The sequence below is a fragment of the Austrofundulus limnaeus genome, unplaced genomic scaffold, assembly GCF_001266775.1.
Source record: "Austrofundulus limnaeus strain Quisiro unplaced genomic scaffold, Austrofundulus_limnaeus-1.0 Scaffold16, whole genome shotgun sequence".
Lineage (NCBI taxonomy): Eukaryota > Metazoa > Chordata > Actinopteri > Cyprinodontiformes > Rivulidae > Austrofundulus > Austrofundulus limnaeus.
This window is the reverse complement of record NW_013952418.1, coordinates 1,773,399-1,784,939: the sequence shown is the minus strand read 5'-3', so window position 1 is coordinate 1,784,939 and position 11,541 is coordinate 1,773,399. Positions and strand designations below refer to the sequence as shown.

At 40.1% G+C, this 11,541-nt stretch overlaps 1 pseudogene; it reads right to left on the bottom strand.

Annotated features, from left to right (window-relative positions):
* Nucleotides 1-1,546: 1,546 nt before the first annotated feature.
* On the bottom strand, nt 1,547-2,963 carry LOC106513921 (histone H2B 1/2-like; annotated as a pseudogene).
* Nucleotides 2,964-11,541: the final 8,578 nt, after the last annotated feature.

Genomic DNA, 11,541 nt, shown 5'->3' with positions numbered 1-11,541 from the left:
CTTTTAAGCCCTGCCTCCATGTGACTGATACTCACATCACATGGCTATCGTTGACACCTAATTAACACCTATTGTTAACAAGGGGTGGAGTGATACTGGCAATAGCAGCACTGTAGGAGGGGGACAACTTTTTTATTAAACTGTAGCTAAAGATCACATTTAGCATAAAATGTTTTGCAAAATGTTTGTTTTTAGTTTGTTTTTTGAGCATGTTAGCTTTCATTCTGATTGTTTTAACTTTAACAAATAGCATTTAGTCATTCTGAACTTGGTTTTCTTTTTGAATTTAAATTAGACATATGATGCTTTTAAATCCTTCCTGTTTACATTTAAATCCTTCAGTTGGAGGTCTTTATAAAGTAGATCTACAAAGCTTTGGTCTGAATTCATCCTTATTTTAACTTTACCAGCTCCTCTTTCACCACTTTTCGGCCGTGTGTCTCAAATCAGCTCGTTTTGTTACTGTTCCTTTAAGATGCTTTAAGCCCCGCCCCCCTCTAGCTTCCAGACTGGTTCACTCCAGTTTGAGAGAGGGGGTAACATTTTCTAGCTTGCAGAAATGTTCTATTTATAGTTTTATTAAAAGATGTCAGCAGCAGAAGACTTGTCAATCCAGCCTTACATGTTGGAGCCAGAGTCTGACCCAGGACCAGAGTCTGACCCAGAACCAGAGTCTGACCCAGGACCAGAGTCTGACCCAGAACCAGAGTCTGACCAAGAACCAGAGAATTAAGACAAGGAAATTGTAGTCTGTAAGCCCGGACCTCAAATGGTAATACCATCACAAATAAGTTGACGTAATAGTTCAGAAAACATCATAGAAAATAGAGAAAACTGATGAAAAATCTGACCCAAACAGAATAGAAAGATAAAAAAATTGCAGCACCAGGAGAGACTGAATTCAACTTTTCTGCCTCCCAGAGACTCTAAGCYCACAACAAAATGTAACAGCCAAAWAAWGTGGATTTTGCAGTGRATRTCCAAAAGTGGATGTCCCCTTTAAGATTTATAAACTTGTACTTTTCCTTCTAGAAGTTCTTTTTTGGCAAATGAGCAGAAACACAAAAGTGGACTTCCTTCCTTCCTTCTAATCTCCATGAACGTTGAGGTGCAGAAGCAGTGGGRTGATAATGAGAAATCAGATTTCGGAGCGATGTTCAGATTGTTGTGATGTGACGGCGTCTTGTTGCCAGATACCTGTACGCTCCTGACAAATGTGTTTGTGACAGCGGCGCTGGCTGTGCTCCCTGAAGCCATCACTGTTCCCTGGCTCTCTGATGAGCAACGGCGCCGTTTGAGCATGAAGTTTCAGCACGGTGGCAGACCAGGACCCGTGCCAAAATGACACAGAAGATAGAAGCGAAACACAGGAACAAATCATCTCCCCTTCCATCCCACGACTCGTCTTTTCAGAGTAAATAAATAAATTCTGACGGGTGACAAATTAAATGAAAGATCAACACAAAAAGCCCCTCAGCGAGGTGTCGGCCCACCACATGAAACCAGAACGCTGTTTCACTGGAGGTGGTGAAGGCTGCTGCTTCTATCTGTTTCTATCAGGTCAAAATCTACAATAAGACTTCAAAGAGTTTGAATTTTGTGACTGCTAAACGGCTATAAATTAATAGTGGTTAGGGTTACATTCACCAAGCACTTAATGTTTTTTTGAAAAATAAGGTGGTCTTAAGTAAAATGTAATTAGTGAGTGATAATTAGTTTGTTGAAGTAAGTTTACTTGGAGCTGGTGTACTTTGAGATGGCCTTGGTGCTCCTCAGACACGGCGTGTTTAGCCAGCTCTCCGGGCAGCAGCAGGTGGACGGGGGTCTGAATCTCCCTGGAGGTGATGGTGGACCTCTTGTTGTAGTGAGCCAGGCGGGAAGCCTCGGAGGCGATGCACTTGAAGATGTCGTTGGCGGACGAGTTCATGATGCTCTTGGCCTTGGGAGGAGATGCCGGTGTCAGGGGTGGGGGACCTGCTCCAGCACCTTGTACACGTAGATGGAGTAGCTCTCCTCCTTTCAAACCCCAAAACACGTTACGACAAAGACTGGTTCACCCCAAAGATCCAGTTCTCCGGCACAGAGTAATATTGTGTATGCTGTTAAGTGTCAGGAAGACTGTGATCAGTTATACATTGGGGAAACAAAACAGCCACTGTTCAAAATAATGAGCCAGCACAGACGAGCTACATCGTCAGGCCAGGACTCTGCAGTTTACACTCATCCTCAGGCCAGGACTCTGCAGTTTACACTCATCATCAGGTCAGGACTCTGCAGTTTACACTAATCTACAGGCCAGTGGTCACTCTTTCAGGGATGAAGATGTTCTCATCCTTGATAGAGAGGAACGTTGGTTTGAGAGAGGAGTAAAGGAAGCCATCTTTGTGAAGATAAACTGTCCACCATTAAACAGAGATGTAGGCCTTTGTGTTCATTTGTCCTCCTCCTACAACACTGTTATTGCAAATATAACTCCGCCCCCTGTGTGCAAAATGTGTGAATCAGGGCCCCAACAATAGTCAGGTGATGGGGCACATGACCCTCTATGAACAATAGAAACAATCAAGGCACTGATGACCTATAGTTTGGCTGATGGTCCTCTTTTGCCTGTGACCAGCCTGTTTGTCCACCATGTGGAGGCGGAGCTTATAAGGCTGAGTTCACCTGAAACCCATCAGACTGAAGAAGTCTCTTGGAGGAGACACGAAACGTTTCACTAAAGGAACTGTCAGAGGACCTACTTATTTTTCTTTTCGATCTTTTGGATGGTCTTCCTCTTCTTCTCACCTCCTTTGCCGGCCGTCTTAGTCACAGCTTTCTTCGAGCTCTTCTTGCGAGTGGTTTTAGCKGGTTCAGGCATCTTGGTTTGGTTCTACACAAACAAAAACCTAATCGTTAATTATGAGATGAATTAGTGGAGATAATGAAACACTGTGGACAACACTGACCATTCTCATGGAAAAACAGAGTGTCTTCAGTTTTGTTGTAATACAGACCACTACAGATCTCTCCTGCCCACAGCCATCAGCATCTACAATAACTCTATAATGATGAGTTACAACAACATCCAACTTCCCTCTGATCAATAAAGTATTTTTGAATTGAATTGAATCAGTGTGTCCCTTTAAATTATTCATTGTTTTGATCTTATGTAGCTTAACTGTTATTTTACAACTAATTGCACACTTTCTAAAGASTTTTTTTAAACCAAGCCTCAGATAAGGTAGGTGGGCTGAACGGCTTCAAATCAAACACTATTGTTTCCCTCAGCATTGAGCCTGAACTGTTTTATCTCTTCTCCTTGACTCGTTGTAAGAACCTTTCTGCAACTGGAGATTTTTGTGATTCACTAAAATGAATGGGACGTAACAACAGGCCACAATTAAAAGCAGATTTTAACACCGTTCTGACATTTCTCATATTTTCCCTGTTAACAGCATGTTAATTTGATGATGGCTGCGTTGGAAACGTAACTGCGTGTGAGTTATTACTTCTGCTCCTCCTGACGAGGAGAAAAGAGGCGGCGGTTCACTCGTGTGTGCGTGAGCCGTGCGCTCCGTGCGTTTACTGGTGTGGGCCTCGGCTCCCGACGCCGACCGCAGTCAGCCGAGGTGCGACACCTTTTCTCTCATTAGGCTCACTAAACGGGATAACGGTTCCCCCGAGGATCCGCCGCTCTGCATGCCCCGTCACTCCCTGCAACACCATCGCCATGGTGATCAAAGCCAGATGTGCTCGCTGCTGTTCGCCACCGACAAAGCACAACTGTACGACAAGTGCTTTTACAGTTGTCACTCTGCTCTGTATCAAAAGCCCCGCGGGATTCAGCAACACGCTTCGGCTGTTACACAAAAAAGTACAGTTAAGGTCCCGGTCTGCTGCCTTTTCTGTGGCTTCAATAATTAAAACAGGCTAAAAACTGACAAATGACTCCGTTATTAGTGTTTTCTTCCGATGAATAACACTAATACAACATTCTTCTATGAAGAACTTATGTAAAACTAAAGGCCTAGCTTCCCTTGAAATAATGCATATCGCCCGCCACCCGAGTTTACTATCCTGAGAAACAATCCAGAGTTCCTACTGAGTTAACTTTAAGACTGTTTAAGACCTCTTTAATGCCATTTGAAGACCAACTTCACAATAAACACATATGTAAAAAAAAAAAAAAAGGTTAGCAACAATTTTATCTAAATGTGTATTGTAACACAAAACAACAAACTGTSAGAGGCAATCGGTAAATTATTTTTAAAAATAAATAAATGTTACCAATTAATTTAATTATTTTATTTTAATTTTTTTAGAGGAATTACAATCATCCTACTTACTTATTGTTAAAGGGGCAATATCATATAAAATCAACTTTTTTGAGTTTTGTTATCCTCTCATCCAAAACATACAGAGTCTTACTTTGACTCATTCATACGTTTGAGAAGTCCTGAGGCAGCAGGCAGGGGACCAGRATCGACCAGTTGGGCCTAGAACCGCCTTTTGGGACCAGCTCCTCCTCTGTGTCTCTGAACCGAGCTTCCTCATCACAGAGCACACACACACACCCGGCCCCGTGCTGAAATGGGTGGGACAGAAGCAGAAGGAGGTTCTTAAAGARACAGAGACCAATTTCAAGGTGTTTAGAAACAGACAGGATGAAAAGTTTAATTTATATTTAAACATATAAACAGGATTTTAATAACAACTGAAGGTGACAGTTACATTATTATGGTATTGACTTTAAATACTGTATATGCCTGAGAAACGCATAATATTGCCCCTTTAAGATTTTTAAGGCCTCTGAAAGATTGATTTAAAACATTTTAAGGCTAATTAAGGCCTTATTTTTGGGGTTGATTGTGGCGCGCTAAAAAAGCTGGCAAGTAAAAGCCATGGCTGCCTCTTGGAGAGACAACCAGGCCACCCACAAACACCACCAAACACCCCCCACCCCAACCACCGCTTAATTAGGTGGGGTTCAGGAGGACCCCCCTGCCACAATAAACATGAGTGGGGTCAATTGGACCCCACAAAGACAGCGGGAGGATTCTGCAGAAACCCTGATAATAACTTTGGTAAAACTTAAAAAAAAAAAACTTCCTGATTTCACAAGCTGTCGTGCTTAGAGTGAGAGTTGTGAATGACTCTCAGCTACTACCACACCAAACCAGAGTTGTAAAGTAATTAAGTACAAATACTTTTGTTGCTGTACTTAAGTAGAAATTTTGGTTAACTGTACTTTACTTGAGTAATTATTTTTTCAGCCTACCTTTTACTTCTTACATTTTCACACAGTTATCTGTACTTTCTACTCCTTACTTTTTAAGAAAAGGCAAGAAGTAGAAAGTCGTTACTTTTATTTCATTTCTGCTTGTTTACATTCCAGCTTATTGTAAAAAAAAAATACTATCCAGATAAATTGCGCTCCATGTGACACAAATAATGTCGCACTCCACCAGGACATTAACATTTTAATGACACAGTCATCCCGGCCTTTAGAAAAATGTGTTTTTGGAGAGGTCACCTCCCAATAAATGTCAATAATATGGAAAATCTAACTGCTCATTTTTACCCAATACTTTTACTTTCAAGTACATTTTATTTCAGAAATTTACTTTTGATACTTAAGTACAAAAATATCTGATTCTTTAGGACTTTAACTTTTACCAATGTAATTTTATGGTAAGACACTTGCACTTTTACTCAAGTATAACTCTGTAGTACTTTATACAACACTGCACCAAACTGTATACCAGTATCTGTAAAACTGTCTGAGTTAAAGCTATTTTTGTTCTTCCAAGATCAATTAGCTGTGGCGGCCATCTTGAATCAATAATCAGTTGTAGATGTGAATTTGTTGATTGATTTCTGCACATTTCATTGAACTCTGTCAAATGGTTCATGATATATTTTGCKAACACTCTCACACACAAACAAGGTCACTAAAATACCTTTTTCTTGTGCAGATCCATAGTTTTATTGAACATTTCCGTTTTTATTTCAATTCCATTTCTATATGTTCCAGCTAAACAGAATTCTCCTCCACTCCTGCATTCCAAACCTAATAATCTATCAAGAGGCCAATGAAGATCTGCTGCTGCACGTTCAGAACAGAGGAAACGCACCAAACCAAGCCCCAACAATTTGTTTGTGACTGTTCCGAATGAACGCTCGGAGCGCTGCGACCGCGGGACGCCATTCAGAGGTTTGAAGAGGGAATAAATTGGTGCATTGAGGAAGATAACGAGCCATTCAATATCTGCTGTGATATTTTGCATGATTGCCAAGTGCGTTGCTATTTGAAAAGCAGCGAGGGATAAATTTTCTGTCTTTTATCGTTTTAACAACAAAAATGTCAGCTAGCATCAACAAATCTCCGCGCGACGCAACAACAAAGGCAAATAACTGCGAGAGGGCGAGAATTTACACGAGTGTAATGCAGCCGTGATCAAAGCCACGCAGACAACAAACAGGAAGACACCTGCAGTGACAGATGGAGGAAGCCACGATAAAGAAAACTCAGGGCAGCGGAGCACTGAAACAATGAAAGGAGAAGGGGCCGAGAGGGAAGAATAAGGACGGAGGGAAGATTTTAGTGCTGATTTAGGAGCTCAATCACAGCTTTGTGTTCAGTCAAACCTTTCATCAGAGCTGGTTCTGACCAATAAACAGCGAGGAACAGAGAGCTTGTCCTCCACTTCAGGACATTAGTTTACCACCATAACTGTCTCCTCCTGGACCGGAGCCCAGCAGCAAGGTGACTCGGCTCCCGCGACGATTCGTCAGGTTCTGCCGGTGCTCATCATGTTTTCACTGGGCAGAGCTGCACATGGATCTGAGGAAGACCAAGTGCAGGAAGAAGGAAAACGTGTGCTAAAATACGAACACTCCTGACTTCATGACATTTAATGAAGCTCAGACCTAAGTGTTGAGCAAAACAAAAACAAAAAAAAAAAAAAAAAAAAAACTGTTGCAAAAAAGCAATTAGGCTGAAGAAAACATTTTTAACAGGAAAATAATGTGAATAAAGTTAAATATTTTGAAAAGTACAAAAAAATGGTTGAAATAGTAAAATGACTGCTGACCCAGCATTTACACATAAGCTTTAAAGCTCTTCTGCACTGAAACAGAGAACATTTACAACCAATAATTGATCCAGATGGATTCAGGATTACTATTAAATCAGGATTACTTCCTGGAACCTGGTGCCTGAGAACACGTCTGCTTTAGAAACTTTTTAAATATTAAGTTTTTAAAGACTTAAAGTCAGGTATTAATTTGGGATTTCTGTGACTTCAGAACTGCCAAACATGAGCCAGTCAGCAACAGAGTAAAGCAAAATATGAATATATGAAGAGTGACACGTGAGGGAAAAAAAGCCTCAGAGTTTAAGGAGTAATTCTCTAAGTGATTTGACAGGCATGAATTGATCTGTACTGACAGTCCTCTGCTCTGAAGGTGGCAGTGTGTAAATCTGCCAGCTGCTGACAATAAAACCTGTCTGCTGGGACCTCTCCTGTGTGTTCAGATCGTACGTACACGAGGCTGACAGGAACAAGATCACAGGATATGCACAGGTATCTTTGAATAAGCTTGTAAATTAAACCATTTCCCAATTCTTAAATAACCCTTTAGAAGCCTAAGACTGAGCTGAAAACCTAAAAAAATACTGTTTGAATTGAATTTAGGTCAAATTAAAAAAAACAAGTATTCATTAAAATTTTAAGCGTGTGTAGCTGTAAGACATGAAAACAAACCCTGGCCCTAATRGTCTGCAGTGATTTGACTAATCAACCAGTTAGATGTAACTGTGTTACAGACAAAACTATACTGCTGTGTCTTTATCATTTCAGAAACTGGAGAACTCAGCCTGTTGGGGTGCAGAGGGACAATGGTTGAATTATGTGAAGAATGAAGCTGAAACTTTAAATTGTGGTTGTCAATTGCATCATATCAAATGCATCTTGAAGACTACCTGTTGTTCAGACCTTTTCCCCTTTAACAGCAGGTCAGGCTCATGCAACAGATATGTTCTGTATTGTGTTGGTGTGTGCAGCAAATGGTACTTATCCACAAAAAAAAAAAAAAAAAAAAAAACCCAACTTGCTATTGGCCAAAAGGTTCTAGTTTTGTATCAGCAGTCCAGAAGCTTCGGAGCTTGTTGTGTACATTTTTTTTTCTGCCAATAGTGGAGTCCTCCTGAAGTTTCTTCCATGGAGCCTATTAGAATTCAGAATTAATCAACTGTATGGTTCCCTTGGCTTTTTTCTACTAACCTGGGGTCACATTTCTTCTTGCGTCCACGTCCTGAGAGGTCGGCCACAGGCCTATCAAACTCCGACTTTTTAATAATTGTGTTAGCTGTGGTCAGTTAGGTTGGGTGAAATCATATAATGTGCAATTAGTTGTCAGAGAAACTTCATTCGATTTTTTTTTGGGCACTAGACGATTAATATGATTAATCCCACCAGGCAGACTGACGGGAGATTTCCCCGGTGACTTCGCTCRGTGCTCCTCTCCGCTTCAAATATGACGAACATTTTAAAAAAGTTCTCTAATTCATTTATCTATTAAAAAAATGTAAAAGTTGATGTACAGCCTGAAGTCTGTAATTTTGACACAATTTGGAACAGATTTTTATGAAGAGCAAATCTTTCCCACTAAAGTYATTTAAATTGGTCATGTGACTAGGATATGCAGGCAGGRAMTCSAGGGGATTAACTGTCATATTAATCTTTATCGACTTAATACTACAATTAACTGTGATTTTTATTTTTTGTCAATATCGCCCAACCCTGGAGGTCAGATGAACATGAAGCTGCTTGGAGATAATCTTGCAGTTTTTACTTTTAACACGGATGTCCATAATCTGACCTCCTCAGGCAGATTTCATTTTGTTTCTCTGCTCCATGTTCAGTCAGTGTGATACAAACAATACCAAACTACCCAGTTGTATTTATTCCYTTTAARTAGGCTGATGAAAAGCTTGAAGGCACCTGTGATRYTAAGGTCAAACAGTTTGAAACAAGATGATACTGCAAAGACAGTCTCTTTATGAGGGACCAACACATCTGTAGTATAAGACTGTTTTAAAACACTTTTTTCCTGCTTTGTTTACTTTTTCACATACTAAATGCATGCAGATGAAAAATCAGACAATTGYGTTTAACTGAATCCGACATTAATGCACAATTACAGTCATCAATCACAGCTTTCAGGTGGACCTTTCTTACAGAGAAATGCTGATCTGAGGAGCTACCTCAGTTTCTATCAATCACTATCAAAGTCCCTGTTGAAATTATGTAAATAACTGCTGTGAACATTAGTTAGCTAGACTTTAAAAAGTGATGCTTTTCTACAAATGACTGTGTTAGCACATTTTTCCCTGCATGAAGATTTGTAACTCCTGGATGCATCCATCTGAAAAGTGTGCACGTCAGTCAAGATATTTGTAATTGTTGAACTTTTTTTAGCAACTCAGCAGAAGATAAAATAAAAACACGTCCTGTGTCGTTAGTCATCAGGATGACGAATTGCGCTTCTGTTTTATTGTTGGAGTTTCAGAAAAACTTAAATGCTCTTGAGTTCTTTCTTTGAAAACAGATTCTCTGGTATTTTATTATTTACTGTTAGAAAATAAACTGATTTAAACAAGTGTAAAATGTCGAAGTTCACATTTAGGTATTTTGGAATGGAACGTGGCCTTCGATGTTGGTGCCTGGCTTATGTTATGATGTCATCAGCCTGAGACAATAGCAACAGCTAGCGCTCCAATGTAGCTAAAGCTTCCCTACAAGACATCAAATTTGCAGATGCAGTCAGTGTTCAAGCACAAATATCTTCAGTAGTGTTAAAGGTGTTAGCAGAAGTTAGCATCAGATAACCAGCATGATGTCATCATCCTGCGACAATCATCAACAATGTCCACTGCTAAAGATAATATTCACAATCTAAATTCAAAATGTGTGCATAAAAACAATACGGGTGGTCCCTGTGGTCCGGCGGTTTGAAGTGCAGCTCACACACTAACTGCAAGTTTGATGTCTTGTAGGGAAGCTTTAGCTGCATTGACGTGCTAGCGGTTGCTATTGTCTCAGGATGATGACATCATAACCTGAGCCGAGCACCAACGGTAAAGGCTGCGTTCCATTCCAAATGTGAACATCAACATTTAAAGGTTTAGGTTTTACATTTAGATTTAGGATTTAATATTTAAATATATATATATATATATATTTTAACATTTAAATTTAATATTTAGTCAAAATTGGTAAAAGTATTTTTTTTTTACTGTAAGTGTAATTGTTTTCTTTAACTCCAAGCAAATGTGACATTTATACTTTCCATGTGTTCCAGCCGTGGATGAAAACATCTTTTCTAACCTCTTAGCACAACTGCAACCATCACCATCAGTAGTAGATTAGGAATGATTCTGCTCAACAACCTGAAAATAGAAACCAATTTTTGCACCATAAAATTCACCAACACGAGTTTATATATAGTGCAGCTCTYAGTATTTGACTCCAGAGGAAATCTGTTGATCTGCTTTGTACTTCCTCGTCCTCCTCAAATCCTCAGACACATTTTTGACTTCATCTCCAATCAAAGAAGCCCAAATTGCAATCTGCCACACAATATGTTTTGCTGCACTTTATTAGGCCCAGTGATAACGCTCGTGGATGGAACACAGGCTTGTGAGTAATGAACGCTCCCGCTGCATAACAAGAGCCCCCCCTCCCCACCGTCCCTCTGCTGCCTGGAAGACTTCAGCCAGTCATCCTCCTGATGTTTCCTCACAGGAACTGAGCTGCACTCATAATGTAACTAACTGCTGTTAGATTCCACGTGTAAACGAAATAAATCAGAAACTATTTTAATATGTTGTTGGTGTTTAACGGTGCAAATAGGAGTATACAAAATCCTTGGAAGAGAGACAGTGGAAAATAAAAGGTTAGTTATTTTGGATTTCACAGAGGCAGTTTAAAACAAAAGCATTTGTGAATTTTGACAAAGTCAAGTAAAAATTATGAGAACAATTGAACATTTGTAAAATTGCTCCTGTTTTTCGTTCTCGTTAATGCCCACTGCTTAAATGTAAAAAAAAAAACAAAAAAACAAAAACGACTATAATTAGGTTAAATGTACAGGTATTTGGCTAAAATTTGGTGTGGTWGTAGCTGAGACTGATCTCTAACACACATTTTAAGTGCAAACAGATTGTGTAAAATATTTCTTTAAAGTGTAACTTACCCCCCTGTGAAAAGATAACTCCGCCCCAAGGCGAAATTTGAAAAATGCATCAAAGTGGGTAGGGGAAGGGGGGTTAGAGAGCGGAGGTGTGGCCAGGTCGAGAGAACGTGACAGGCAGCTAGCATTAGCATAACTGATGCTACATGGAAAGTGACCACAGTATCGCAGAGAGTTACATCTCTGAACGTCTGAGGTGGAGGATTTTCACCCCACACCAGCACATGAAAGCACCTGCTGTGAAGCAGGAGGAAAGGAGAGAGGAAAAAGTAACTTATTTCTAGCAGCAGAATAGGTTGGAAG